General features: G+C 36.0%; 1 pseudogene; it reads right to left on the reverse strand.

Annotated features, from left to right (window-relative positions):
• Positions 1-6,737: 6,737 nt before the first annotated feature.
• LOC101977800 (cytochrome c oxidase subunit 7B, mitochondrial-like) lies at positions 6,738-7,097 on the reverse strand (annotated as a pseudogene).
• Positions 7,098-15,579: the final 8,482 nt, after the last annotated feature.

The following is a 15,579-nucleotide window of genomic DNA, read 5'->3' on the forward strand; positions in this document are numbered from 1 at the left end:
GCTTACCTAAACCAAATCGAGGCCTAATTTATTTTTGTATTGTCTTTGTTAAAAACCAAACAAACGGCTCTGAGAGCTTGTATACATAGTAAAGAAAATGGCTGTTTCCCTTATAAACAATATGGCAACTCTTGGCCCAAAGAAATCGTCCTCAGTAGCTGAAGGGTTTTGTTTTTATGGTCTGAATCAAGCCATTGCTTGTTGTAGCTTTGTTAGGTTGTAGAAGAAAACATGGTGCTATGCTTTCTCTGAAAGTAGTTCGCAGTATCAGGGGTTGCAGGGGTCTGTACAGTGTTGTTTTGTGTTATAGATACCAAGAAAGATACTGTTGATTTCAAGCATAAGAATGTGAAAATGAAGTAGCATTCATTTACAAAGAAACGGTCAAGTATCTTGGGTTTAGGTGAGTTAATCTGCCAATGATTATGATAAATGGAATTGAACTTCTTCTAGAAAGCACTTTTATATTCAGATTAATATTTGTCAATTTATGAATCCTTGATAATACCAACACATATTAGGTTTATAGAGGTATTAGTATTAACTTATCTAGATATGGCTTAAGGAAGCAACAGTCTACAATTTTTACTAATGTTTTTTATACTATTTGAGTATCTATACTGTGATAAGTGCATTAAGTAATATATCTTACACCCCTGAGAAAATGTTGTGAGAAGAGTTAGCGATCTTAATTTTAGGTAACCTAGAATAATTTTGAAAACATCTACACAGAAAATATCTGATAAAAACCATAATACTGGTGTGAAGAAAGTTGTATCTAGACCAGTTTCTATTATTTATTAACCATATAACCTTAAGCAGATAACATACCTTCCTAAACCTCAGTTTCCTTATCTGTAAAGTGGAGTAGCCTATTCTGTCTATCTCAGGATGTTGGGCAGGAGAAATAAGTTGATAAGAGATAAATAATTTATAAATGTGAAAAAACCTACAAACATACACTCTTATTGTTGCTAAATAGAAACAAACTTGGAGAACTATTAGGTACATATTTACATGGTTGTAAACCACTGGACAGAGTTCTTTGGGATCCACTTTTAATTACACTAATCAGCTTGATTTGGGGATTTGGAGTGTTGGTTTGGAATGCACACAGAATTTTCTACAGTTCCATCTTAACTTTTGGTTTGGTCACTGACCCCAACAACTGGTGCTTTGTAGATTGACCTGATAACAGGGAAACAAAAAGGTAGACAATAAAGATAAGGAGTTCAATGCCAAGATTTGTGAAAACTTCTGGGGCTACAGTCAGAAGCAAAGAAATGTAAGGGGAAAGGTTTAAAACTCAACTAAGAATGGAAGTTACCTTTATTCCCAAGAAGTCCTAGGAAATCTCAGCCTGGGACCCTGAACTGACAGGGAAGGTAATGCTCCTGCCTTAGCCTGTGCAGAGCAGCTTTTCCAATTGTGGTCAGGCCCATCCCAGATTTTGTTGTTGTGTTTTGTTTTGTTTTTCCAGGACTTGATTTTCCCCTTATAGGTGCAGATATCTGCAATAAAAAAATGCTCTAGTTATTAGCCCTAATTTTTGAGGGTACTGATTTGATGTGCACCAGTAGGTATCAAGTAGATATTCTAGGACTTTTCCTTGAATGCTCCTTCCTGCTTCTACTTTAAGCTGCAATAATGCTACACAACACACCTCTACCAAAAATTAGCTGACTTAATACAATAAGCATTGACTTCTCACAGTCTAGAGGCTTGGCTGCCCCTTGGCCAGGCTAGACTAAGATCCCTGCTCTGAAAACTGGGCTGCAGGCTGTGTGGAGGTTTTTTCCAGATTATCTTTTATCTTCTTGGGTCAGGATTACCCAGGGAATGTTCTTTTAATATTGAATGGCAGAGACTTAGGTATTGGCCCAGAATGCACACACAGACATTTCCATCCATGTTCCATTAGCCAAAGCAAGTCAAATGACCCATCCCCACATCAGTGGGGCAGGGAAGAACTTTACAATCAGAAGACAAACAAACTTGTTGAGTTATTTGAAAACAGGGAAGGAATGACAAATTGGAAAATGGTTTATTCTACCATAAATATTTTACAAAAAGAAACTTATATTAAAAAACATATTTTAAATATAATTAATACCTTCTACTTGCATTCTTAAATCACCTATAAAAAACCCATGTGTCTATTAAGCACTTGTAATATGATTAATTTGAGATATACTGTAAGTATAAAATTCATACCAGATTTTGATAATAGTATAAAATAATGTAAAATACCTCTTAATAATCTTTGCATATAAAAATATTGCCACTAACCTCTTAAATCAGAGTCTGAGCCATGACATACTCATGTGGGTAAAGAAAATACTCTCTCTCCTCCCTACAAAACTCCTGCTTCCTTCAAAGGAATAATATAACTTTATTTTATACCAGGTCATAAGAATTAAAAATATCAGAATGGAAATTCTCATCATACTCAATAAACATTTTCCTAAATGTTTATCTAAATTTTTGGTAAATTCATGTTTGTGAATCAAAAAAACTCTAATCTAAAAATATGATTCATTTCTTCCATTCAACAAATATTTATTGAGCTCCTTCTGTGTGTTATGTATTATTTTATGTTCCAGGGATATAGGGATAATTAAGACAGATAAAAATCTGTGCCCTTGTGGAGGTCATAATAAACAAATGAATAAATAAATACATAACATAATGATGACTAGTGTAAAGGAAAACAAAACAGGGAATAGAAGGAAGTCAGGAAAGGCCTTTCTAAGGTGACATTGAAAGAGAAAGTGACATAAAGTGACCATGGGATCCCTGGGAAAGCATCCATGGTGGAAGAGACAGCAGATATAAAGGCCCAGAAGGTGAAAACAAGCAGGAAATCCAGTGTGGCTCTGGCAGAATGTTTGAGTGGGAAAGAGAAAGGGGGCAGATCAAATAAGATCTTCAAAGCCTTGTAGGGCTTTGGATTTTATTCTACAGGGAAAGAGAAGGTGTCAGAACTGTTTTGTCCAATAGGGTAGCCACCAACCCATGTAGCTACTGAGCACTTGGAAAATGGCTAAACCAAACTGAGATGTGCTGTAGATATGAAATTTCAAGGGTTTAGGGTGAGATTTTAATGGTTTAGTGTGAGAAAAAAAAATGAATGGTAGATACCTCAGTAATATTTTTCTTTTATTAACATAGAAATTAATATTGCAGACATATTGGGCAAAATAAAACATTGAAAAATTAATTTCACCTATTTTCATTTCTAAATATGACTATTAGGAAATTTTAAATCACATATGTGGCTCACATTATATTTGTATTAGGGAGTATTGCATTTGGAGGGGTTTGAGCAAGAAAGGTCGTGAACTTCTAAAAACTGCTCCTGGGAAAAGCCAGCAACAAAAAAGTATGTATTATATGAGTCTGTTGATGTAAAATACAAAAGCAGCCAGAACTAAGCAATAATATTAGCACTCTGGATAGAGTTGACACTTGTGGAGAGACTAGAAGGGACCGTCTGAGGGGATTTCTGGGTTCTGGTAAGGTCTCATGTATGACCCGGGATCTGGTTAGTATTTGAACCACCCCATGAATTGTACATTTATCATATGTGCACTTTTAATATGTATGTTATACTTAAGTTTTTAAAAGTTAAAGTGATATCCATACATATATAAACCAAAGATTTAAAAGGAAAAAAAATATACTTGAGTATTTAAATTGACACAGTTCAGATAATGCAACTTACTTGAGTGGGGATGGTGGGTGCTAAGTGGCTTATCATCTTCAACAAAGGCTTTGCACATATACCCACTTATTATCCATATTCAATTGCTGTAAAGAGAAACTATAGACATGAATTTCTGGTTTGAAAAGCAATGGGGAGATGAATAATATATAACACCTTGATGCATGTCAACATTTTCTAAAATGGATGTATTAGATTCATCAATGGGATTGTTGGAGAAAATAAGCTGACTTTAAAAAAAATGTGAAATATGATGTGTCAAGAGCTTGTAATGTTGTGAACAACCAATAAAAATTTTTTTTTTTAAATTTTAAAAAAATGTGCCCTAAATCATTTTAAATTTCTAATACTTTTGCAAATTATAATAAAAAATTACTTAAATAGAGGAATTTTTAAAAAAAAATTGCTCTGGGTAGATGTGGATTATTAAACTACTTGTTTATTTTTGCATGCAGTTAAGTTTTTCTACAACATAAAGTTAAATTTTCCTTTAATATATGGACTAACATGTTAAAGACAATCTCTTCCTCCTTCACCAGCTTTTCAACAATGGGAAAAGATATATCGAGTCGCAATCACCTTCCCCTTTCTTAAGAGTGCTCCAGCCTGGATTCTGAAATGGTCTTGAATCAGTCCTGATTTCAGAGAACTGTTCTGATAACCCATGAATCCTGCCTATGGGATACAGCTTCTTTATTATGTACAGTGTTGCTCAAATCCTAAAAGGTCAGGAACTAAGGAATTCTACAACAGAAGTAATTAATTACTATGTCAATTTTTCTCTCCCAAAAATAATCCTCAAAAAAAAATCAGAAAAAAATAAAGATAGAAATAATAACGAAAGCCAAATAAAAACATGTACTCAACATGAATAAAAGGGAACATGCAAACTTAAAATTCATATAAGTAAAAATAGAAATAAACAAACCTGGAATCCCAGCAAGCTACCCTGTGCCCGGCTGCCCCAAGCACTATCTGAGGAAGACTGCATAAAGAGAGAAGAAAGGCAAAGGCCATGAACTGATCAAAAACTATAAAAGAGAAAGTCTGCTCCACATGCAGAAATGCTGAAAAAGCAGTTTCATTGATCAGAGCAGAACATGGAAGAGATGTGAAAGTGTGTGTGGGCCTCAAGGTGAGCGCTTTGGAAGGGAACACTTGCAGGAAGAGCTGAGTAACTGGAGGGGAGATGCACCTTCGGGAAATTGCTCAGCAAAGGGAGAGAACAAGAGCAGAAAAGTGAGGATCCTTAAAGAAAAAGAATATCAAAAAGTCAAAGGCACAACTGTTCTTCACAATGTCCCCCATACCCCACTACCCCCAGCGGTAAAGAAATTATCTACACCTTGCTACACTAACAGTAGAGGGAGCTCTTGAACTAGGAATCTTATAAACCACCTGGAATTACCATCCCTACCCACAGACATATAGAAATGCAGGCAATCTTTGTTTGGGTAAAAAAAAAAAAAAAATACCATAAAATGAGAATTAAAAATTTCATTCTGATGACGAAAGTTACCCCCACGGCCTAGTCAGGACTGAGTTCCCCTGGAAGACTTCATTCAGGGGTCAGGGCTGTTCTGCTAAATCACGCTGCTAGGATAAATATTTGCCCATAAGGTCATGGGCACAGAAACAGCAAATGAAAGCAAAGAGGCTAGTTAGAAGGCCAAGACAGGGAGATGGCTGTGGATTACCCTAGTAGAAGTGGTGAAAATAGTCAAGGCACATTTTAAAGGTGCACTAAATTTATTGATGGACTGAATATATGTGGAGAATATGTCCTGGGGGCTTTGATCTGGACAGCTAAAAGAATGTTAAATACTATGCATTGAGATAGTACTGTGAGTATAGATGAGAATCAAGAATTTGTAATGTTAAGTTTCAGGTGGCTTCCTTATATTGTGTGGATTTTTGAATGCTATCGTAGATTATAAGATTATATTGTTCTTTTTAATATCGATTTCCAATTTTCTAGTTCTGGTATTTAGAATTATACTTTTTAAAAATATTAACCTGGTGTACTGTTAACTTACTAAACTTACTTATTAGGCCTAGTACAATTTTGATAGATTCCTGAGAATTTTCCACCTAATTTTCTATGAGTAAAAAGCAGTTTTATTTGCCCTGTTTAATCTGTATGACTTTTCTTTTTCTTGTCTTATTTCTCTGGCTAGGATCTTCAATATAATATTGAACTAGAGTCCTGGGGGTGTGTATGCATGCCTTGTTTCCCATCTTAAAGGGAAAACATTCGCTACAATATACCTACAGATTTTGTGTAGATGTCCTTTATCGGGTTGAGCAAGTTTTCTTCTGTGTTAGTTTGCCTTCTCAAAGAAGCAGGTATAAAGTTGGGATTGAATATACAAGATGTACTGGGGCAAATACCTGTGAAGGATAAAAGAGGGAGGAAGTGGAATGTTCAGAAGACATTTTACACCTGCTTCAGGTCTGATGGCTATGGAAGGAGAGCAGGAAGTCATGGTGGCTAACCTGCTGGTATAAACCAGACTTCACATGTCTACCTACCAATTAGGGCCCAAAGAATGATTCTTCTTGCTTGCTTGCTATTCTCTGGGCAACACAAGTCTAGAGTGCCCTAGGGACACTGTACATCTTAGATCAATGTGGCTTGGGCTGCATCCAAACAAGTAGGGATGGGAATCACAAAACCACAGTGGGGAAGTAGAGTTAGAAATTCAAAGGTGAGGGTAGGTATATTGGCTGTGGGAGCAAGAGTTCATGCTGGTAAGAACATGCATAGCCTCTATCTCTGACACCATGATCATTCTATTACTGTTTGAATCATGCAAGTTCAGGGGAGACCAATATTGAAGTTAATGTCAGTTAGTCAAGGCATTTTATCTACAAACGGAGGCTTTTAAAAATTAATGCTTCAGGTGTACTTTATTTCTTCAATATGTCATACTTAATAGATATATAGTGCTTTTAGTTGGCACTAATTATGAGTTGGTTTTGAATTTCACTATTACATCAGCTGGCATGATGATTAATGTTTCCATTCCTTTGGGGTGACTCTGCCAACAGGTGACAAGTTCCATTCTTTTCCAATTTGTGTTGTTTCATATGTCCATACAGTAATATAGAAAGTGGCTCCACTAGTTAATACAGCATTACCAAAGTTGTCATGGAAATTAGGTGCATGTTTCTCATGACTCTGCCTTGCCATTTTTTGCTGAATGCTTCAAACTTGGAGATAAATTACTGCATTTTTGGCAAGGGAAATATTGTGGAACTGAAAAGAGAACTGCAACAACTGAAGCTGCTGCTTTGGTGCAAATTCACTCCAGATACCTTTTGAATTGAGACTTTTTAACCAATCTATGATACAAAAATCTTCATCCTTCATGCCTATTCTCCTATGTTCATCCATATGTCTTTTTCCTAGACCTCTTATCTTCCAGCCTTTCCCTTACAGATCTCTGAACAAATGGTCAGACCATTGCCTGCTGGCCAGGGATATGGCTATATTTTCATCATGATCCATGTCTCCATCCACAATGTGAATGGCCAGGAGCACAACTCACAGCTCTGTCCATTTCTACTTCAACTGATTAGATGAACACCTGCTCCATATGAATATAATTGCAAGTTGAAAATGAGGAGCTCTGTGTCAGTGTCGGGGTTATCTTCTCATGGCCAGCCTATTTATACCTTCTGGTCACACTTGAGTTTTATTCCAGATGTATCATTTCTATCTTATGATGGACTACTCTTGGAAATGTTGGACTTCATCACTTGGTGTGTTCAATATAATACAGATGATAATAGATACTTGGTAACTTGATACTCCATGGAAAAGTGATTCTGCCATGTTGCCAGACCCTAGTACAGACAAAAATTTGACTATAAGGCATAAAGTTGGAATGTTCTCCCTCCTCCTTTGTTTCCTAGAAGAATTTATGTGGTCTTGGTAATTCTTCCTTTAGTGTCAATAGAATTCATCAGTGAAGACAACTAGACCCAGCATTTCATTGTTAAAAAGTTTCATTGTGAACTCAATGTTTTTAATATATATAAGATAGTTCATATTTTCTATTTCTTCTTGTAAGTTTTCATAATTAAGGTCTTTCAAGGAATTTGTCCACTTCTAAATCATTGGAGTTGCTGACAGAAAGTTGAGCATAATGTTTCCTTATTTGCTTTCTCATGTCTGTACGATCTATAGTGATGTTCTTTCTTTCAGTCTTGATACGGATAATTTGGGTTTTCTCTTTTCTCTTTTACACATACTCACACGTACATTGTGTGTGTGTGTGTGTTCATTTCTTCTGGTAAAGTTTTCTTTGGCTTAATATATCCTATAGAGCAGGTGTATTGGTAAAATATCATCTCATCTTGATTGAAAATCTTCATTTCAAAACAAATTTTCCAAAACAAGCATAGAATTCTATTTTCTTTTTGCACTTTAAAGATATCATCCTATTGTCTTTTGACTCACATAACTTGTGAAAAGTAGCCTTCAGTATTTTTTAATCTTTCCTCTAAACACATTACAATTGCCCCTTAATGCTTTAAAAATTTTCCCTCTTTGTGTTTTAGAAGTTTGGTTATAGTATGTTTTATCTTCTTTTCTTTGTGTTTATTCTTCTTGGAGTTAGTTGAATATCTTGGATCAATAGATTTATAGTTCTTTATCAAATTTCAAAATGTTTGAGCATTGTTTTTTATTAAACAATCTTTTTATTTTTAGTAGTTTCTAGAATCATTAAGCAAATAATTTATCGAACAGTCCATAACAAAAAAAAATGTTTTTTAAAAGTGAAAATATTCCAAACATTTTGTCTGGAAATGATTTTTTGCATGTGATACGGGGGATAGAACTCAGGGGTGCTCTACCTCAGAGCTGCATCCTCAGCCCTTTTTATTTTTTGAGAGAGACAAGAATCTCAATAATTTGCTTAGACTGGACTCTAACTTGTGATCTTCCTGCCTCTGCCTACCTAGTCACTGGGATTACAGGGGTGTGCCACCATGCTTGGACCCCTGGTCACTTTATTTATTTATTTTTTTTTTTAGTTTTTGGGCATTATTTATTTTTATTTTTAGTTACACATGACAGTATATTTTCAATATTTGTATGATCATGAAGTGTGTCTTATTCTAATTAGGATCCAAGGGAGTTAAAATCAGCATATTACAGTGACACAGCCACATCAATATTTATAGCAGTATAATTGACAAAGCTAAGCTAGGTCCCCTTCAACAGATGAATGGATAAAAAAAAATGTGGTATGTATACACAATGGAATATTGCTCACACATAAAAATGACTTTATGACATTTGCCAATGGATAGATCTGGAAACAATCATGCTAAGTGAAATAAGCCAATCTCAAAAAAACCAAAGGTCAAATGTTCTCTCTGATATGTGTGTGCTAACACACAACAAGGGGTGCAGATGGAAAACAGAAGCTCAGTGTGTGTGTGTGTGTGTGTGTGTGTGTGTGTGTATTTAAACCTGAAGAACAAGTTATATTTAAAATCAAGTGAGAGAGATATTTCAAGAGAACCGAGGTGATCCCCTTCCCTTAGAGGCAGAAAAACCGCTAACCCTGTGCGTAAGCAGAGTGGAAATGATTAGCAATCCAGAAAGCAGATTTCCAATTAAATGGGAAGGGAAGGGCTGTGAGGAAGCGGGAGAAGTCATCAATTTTTGCCATGAAGCAGGAAAGATACCCAAAAAAAGAATATATCACTACTTGCTAATGAGTTTTTTAGACAGGTGTCAATTTTCCCATAGATTTTTGGACCTCATTTTCCAAAGACATTTGATCATCACTTTTCTTGAGTTCCATGACTGCAAATTTGCCCCCAGTTTTCCCTCTATTCTTATCTTTATGTTGACATCTATGTGAAATTCCTAAATCAATACTCATGACACTTTTGCAGAGAAAAAAAAAAAAACAACAACAACTGAGTGACCTAATGCATACATTCCAAGCTGAGGTGAACAAGCAATGCTTTGCCTTCTTGTTTCAGTTCTGAGACTGTAAACAAATGTCTTTTCATGGTCTATTTAGTGTCATGTTTCTCACATTTCTGTGCCTTTGTTGGTGATTTCACTGTTTCAAATGTCCCTCAAGTGTGGTGCTGAAGTGCTGTGTAGTTTTTCTAAAGATAAAAAAGGCTGTGATGAATCTTGTGGAGAAAATATGTTAGAGAAGCTTCATTCAGGTATGAGTTATAGTGCTGTGGGCCACAGATTCGATGTTAATAAACCAATAATATATATTAAATAAAACATCTTTAAACAGAAACACACAAAAAACAGGGCTACGTTTTGACTAGTTGACAAAAATATTGTGACCAGAGTGCTTGCAGGACCCTAAACCTGCATTCCCCACGGGAGAAATGGTTCAATTGTTCATAACTCATTGTACAAAGCTTTATAGAACACAACTATTGCAAATCAACTGCATAAACATTTTATTTAAAAGAACGCAGGATATAGTAGAAAAAAACACTGGGCCAAAAATTTTGAGACCTCAGTTCTAGTTCTAATTCTTCTAGTAATTAGCCTTCTATCTTCCAGCAGGTATTCTGGCCTCACATGGTTTCTTCATCTATGAGTGTAGCTCTTTAAATCAGATTATTGCTAAGGCTCTTGAAGCCCTAGCATCCTATGACCTTGAATCATCAGTAATGGAAATTCCCAGTAATAGTTCCTTCCTAAGAAAGTCTCCTCTTTGCTTTATAGACAACCACCCTGCTCCATCTGAGATTAAGCACCATGTTCTATAGAGTGCTACAAAGATGAAATAACATACACTGATTTAAAAAAAAAAAAAAAACTGGGAAGTTTTCCCAGGAAAGAGTTGCTTACAACTTTGGAAGTCATATCAAAATAACCCCCACAAGTTAACAGTACATGTCACATTAAGAAATAGATATTAATGAGAGATTTTAAAAGAAAACAGCCACAGTAGGTTTAAACAGGGTGCAGTCTCCTGATGACAGCTTTGAATACAGAGTGCCAAAATGCAGCCAGACTGAGTGAGGTATGGGCGCATTACTAAAAATACAAGGAATAAAGAGAGTACGGTCAGGTGGCAACCTGAATTCACACTCAGGGTTTTTAATATCAGAAGCAAGAAAGTCATTTACAACTCTGAGCTAAAGGATGAGGCTCTCTGAAGTGTTAAGAATACAGGCCCATATGTGTAATGACAGAAGGTGACTATCTTATGTGGAGTGTGAGGGGGCAGGGAGGGGATTGGAACATGAAATGAATTCTCTGTATAATTTGTTTTTTTCTTTATTAGAAAAACATTTATTAATAGTAACTTGAAAATTGGGAGTAGAATTTTTGGGGAAAAAAATCATTTTTCCCTCAGCAGTCTTTGGTATGGACTTTTAATATTGGGTTGTTGGGGGTCTACATTCCATCACGGTCTTTGTACAGGGTTATGCTGTTTTGTAACTCTGAAAATGAGGGTTGCCAACTGGTTTGTATTAGTCATAGTCCTGACAGGAAATGGATGGCAAAAATAAAATTTAAATTATCCCCGGAGGGATATTAAAGGGACTTATGAAAATAGGGTATGGGAAATGACAAGGGATAGTGTGGTCCCCTGGTACTAGTAACAGTGGTGCTTTTACCACCCATGGATAGAAGGGACCTGAAAAGGGTTGGGTTTCCAGGTTGTGGGTTTCTAGATCCCAGAATTAGAGTCATGATGATAAGGTGAACTTGAGAGGAGCAGTGATACTCGGTCTGTAGGAGGAGAACTAAGTTAACCAATACCTCAATCATCTGATGGCTTGTCTGCATTCCCCATGGAACAACCAGAAGCTAGAGAGTAAGAGATCAGATAAGGCAGCTCAATTGGAGGATCCAAAAAGATTCCAGGAAGAATCATCCTATTATATTCAGAGAAGAGGTATTACTGTATCCCCAGTGGATGCCTGAAACTGCAGATAGTCCCAAATCCTAGACAGACTATGTTTTTCCTATATTCCCTGGAGCACTTTACCAAGTACTAGAGCTACTCTGTCCTTCCACTTTTTAAAAAATACATTTATTTATTTATTATGATGCTGAAGATGGAACCCAGGGCCTCACACATGCTAGGCAAGCGCTCTACCACTGAGCCAAAGCCCCAGCCCCTATCCTTCCCTGTTTTATGTTCTGGTGCCACCTTTGTATTACTACTCTTGCAGGTTTGAGCCACTATTAAGAAAATAAGGATTACTTGAACCCAAGAACTACAGTACTAAGACAGTTAATCTGATCATTGAGATTGCCACTAAATGAATAATGAGCAGGTAGTGTAGGAAGTGTGGATTTGCTGGACTCAGAGACAATTCACATCCCAGGTAGGACAGTGTGACAGTACCCAGAATCCTCATAGTACTCAGATGGCATATCATTTAAAACTTGTGACTTGTTGTGAATTGTGTATTTCTGAGGTGTTCCATTTAAGATTTGCAGACAATGGTCGACCACAGATGTTTTAGTCGACTTTTTTTTTTTGCCTCTATGATCAAAAGACCTGACAAGAGGGAAAGTTTATTTGAGGCTCATGGTTTCAGAGGTCTCAGTCCATAGACAGCCATTGTTTGTGGCTTGAGTGAGGCATAATATTATGGCAGAAAGGTGTGAAGGAAGAAAGCAGCTTAGGAAATAGCAATCAGGAAATAGAGAGAGACTGTGCTCTTCAGGGACAAAATATATACCTTAAAGGCACGCCCCCAGAGACCAATGTCCTCCAGTCACACCTATCTGCCTACAGTTAACCACCCAGTTAATCCATTCAAGTGCACTAATTAGGTGAAGGCTCTCATAACCCAGTCATTTCACCTCTTGCACCGTTCCACATGTGAGCTTTTGGGGACACCTCATATCTAACCCTAACAATAGACAACTGAAAGAGTGGGAAGTAAAACCACAGGTAAGAAGGACTGTGCGTTAGTCAAAAAACAAATGGTCAAAGATAAAAATCAATATCTAGCCAAAGTTAGAAATTATCATCACAGAATAACTGTTTTAAAAACAAAAAACAAATCTGAAATTTTATTCCAAACTGCTTAATTTCTAATTAGTCAGATTTTAATGGGGTAAAATAAATAATTTTTTCAGAACTGTCAACTACTAACTTGTTCCTGCTGTCACTGCACCATTTGGGATATTAGACATCCATTTTAACTGGCACTTTTAATATATCACTAATCAGTTTATACGAAAAATAGAAATTCAGAAGAATATTTTTAGTGGCATGTCCTCTAGAAGAAACCTGAAACCTAGAACATACTGTTCTCTCTCAGCTTCAAAAACTGAAAATGGTTAACAGACTGTAGTCATCATTTCAATAATATTAAAAAATAGTCTCTCTATTAGCTTCTCAGGGCTAATGCAACAAAGAACCATAAACTAGGTGACTTGAAACAATATAAATTTATTAACTCATATTTCTGGAAGATAAACTCTGAAATCAAGGTGTCGGCAAAGCCACGTTCTAGTTAGCCTCTCCCTTGTTTCTTCCAAGCTTCTGATGGTTGCTCTCCATCTTGGCATTGCTTCGTTCGCAGCTTCATTAGTCCAATCTCTGCCTCTATATTCATATGGTATTCTCCCTTTGTGTGTCTCTTAGAAGGACACCAAGTCAGATTAAATCATGAGTCTGTCCTACCTCAGTGTGGCCTCATCTAATCACATCTGCAAGGACATAGTTTTTCCAAACAAGGTCACATTCTGAAGCACTGAGAATTGAGATGTCAAAATCTTTTTTGGGTGGGGGGATACAATTCAACCTCTAAAAGTCTCCATAGACACAAAATAGCAGGCATTAATTGAAGCCTTCTTTAATGTAGTTTTGTAGTCTAATGAGAATAGATGTGTTTGGAGTTCCTCATTTTCCTCCTATTTGCCACATTCTTTAAATTCTGTGTTATGTCTGGATCTTGAAGTTAATGTATCATGAGTGCTATTCTACATGATTTAAGAGATTTTCCTTCTTGTAAAAATTTAAGTTTACAATACTGTCACCTCTGGTCCAGACAGAATAACAGAGGCCATATTTACACTTCTGTTTGAAACACCTAGAACACCAAACAAAACATACAAAACACTGTTCCTACATCGGGCCTCAAAAAACAAAAGATCATTATCCTTAGAAGGTGGAACGCAAACCAGGCCAAGATCTAACTGGCCCAGTTTACAACCTGGAGAGTTTCTAAGACATGGCAAGGAAAAAAGCAGACAGACAAATCAAAGATATGCCTGAGGTGAGGAGAGAGAAATGAGAGTCATGTAGCTGAAACACGCCCTCCCGATAGCCATACCAACTCTCCATCTGTTTTTCTATTTATAATTATTTAAAAGTTCTTAATAATTGTTATTAATCTATGAAATAGATATTCTTATGATCTTCATTAATCACTAGTGTGCCATTTCAGTCTTTTATGTATACCTCAAGGTATACATTTAAACCTCGACAGAATTTCAAAATGTAAGAAAATGTCTTTTCTCACTAAATGTTTTACTTAAAATGCTTACCTATATTTGAAAGTAAGGATCTGGATATAAACAATAATCGGAATGACATGTCTTGTTTATAAGACCACTATGGGACTGATTTGATGCTAAAGAAACTTACTCAAGCACATGATTATTGATCATGAGCAAGTTCAGGGATGCCAGAAATGACATTGAAGTCTCACCTATTTTGACTTCCAATGGCTGAAATCAAAACTTATTAGGAAGACTTGGGCCAAATACCAAGATTCAAGCCAAACTTCTCATCTTTCAAAGCTGGAAACAAAAAATAGATATGGCTAAAATTGAAAAGGAAAGAAAAATATACACATTTCTTTTAGAATTATGACAGTAACAAGCAAAAAACTGAGAAAGAATATTTTTTTTAAAAGTTACTTCCACAAGAGTTGAACTACGGGTTGGAGACACATTTGTTTTTCATTTTATATATTTCAGTGTCTGAATTTTCATGTCCATGAAAAGCAAATTAAAATGGAGACTTAGTCTGAAAGATTCCTGAGTAGACAAAGCCAACTAGGTCTCAGAAGTTATCTTAACCTTGCTTGATATGAAACCATAAGCAGAATTTCACTTGGGGCTATTTCTTACATGTGTCTACATTAAAGAAAAACAAAAACTTAAGCTCAAACCAATCAGAGGCCACCAACTAACTTCCTAGGAACTTTTTCACAGAATAGATCAAGTAAGAAAACTCTAATTGTAACCAACCAAATATTTTCCTTGCTTTACCTTTGAGTTTGTTCTGTAGTCTTTCCCCGATGTTCCTGCAAAGGTACCCAAACCACATCTGTCTTGGAGTTGCCTAATTCATGAGTCACTGTTTGCTCAAGTAAAGTTAAAAAAAAAAAATTGTGCCTCAGTTTACCTTTTAACATTATATTTTCCTTTTGTCATACTTTTCAAAGCAGGAATTTTTAAAACATCTTCATGAGAAAGATGAATAAGATAAATGTAAGACTGTACTATCAAGCTTATCAAAACAAAATATGAACTTTTTTTTGCTTTTCTTTAATACTCATTTACAGTGATATTACATTATGTTTATAATCAGAAGGAAAAACACTATCTTGAAAATTTCTTTTCTCTGATTAGAGCATGTAATTTATAGAACCTGGTCCCTATGCTGAGGAGAGCTCCTCATCTTCCTCTTTTCCTCAAAGCATCCACCATCTGTCTATGTGCCACACTGCCACAACCAGGCAGGCTTTGCAAACTCAGCTCACCCCTCAGTGGTACCTGTGACCAAACTGTAACAAGATTCAATAACTTCATCAGCAAAAAAAATTCCTGAATCATTTTCACCTAAGATAATCTGTCTTGAGATGATAAGCAA

This window comes from Ictidomys tridecemlineatus, chromosome 7 (genome assembly GCF_052094955.1).
Source record: "Ictidomys tridecemlineatus isolate mIctTri1 chromosome 7, mIctTri1.hap1, whole genome shotgun sequence".
NCBI lineage: Eukaryota > Metazoa > Chordata > Mammalia > Rodentia > Sciuridae > Ictidomys > Ictidomys tridecemlineatus.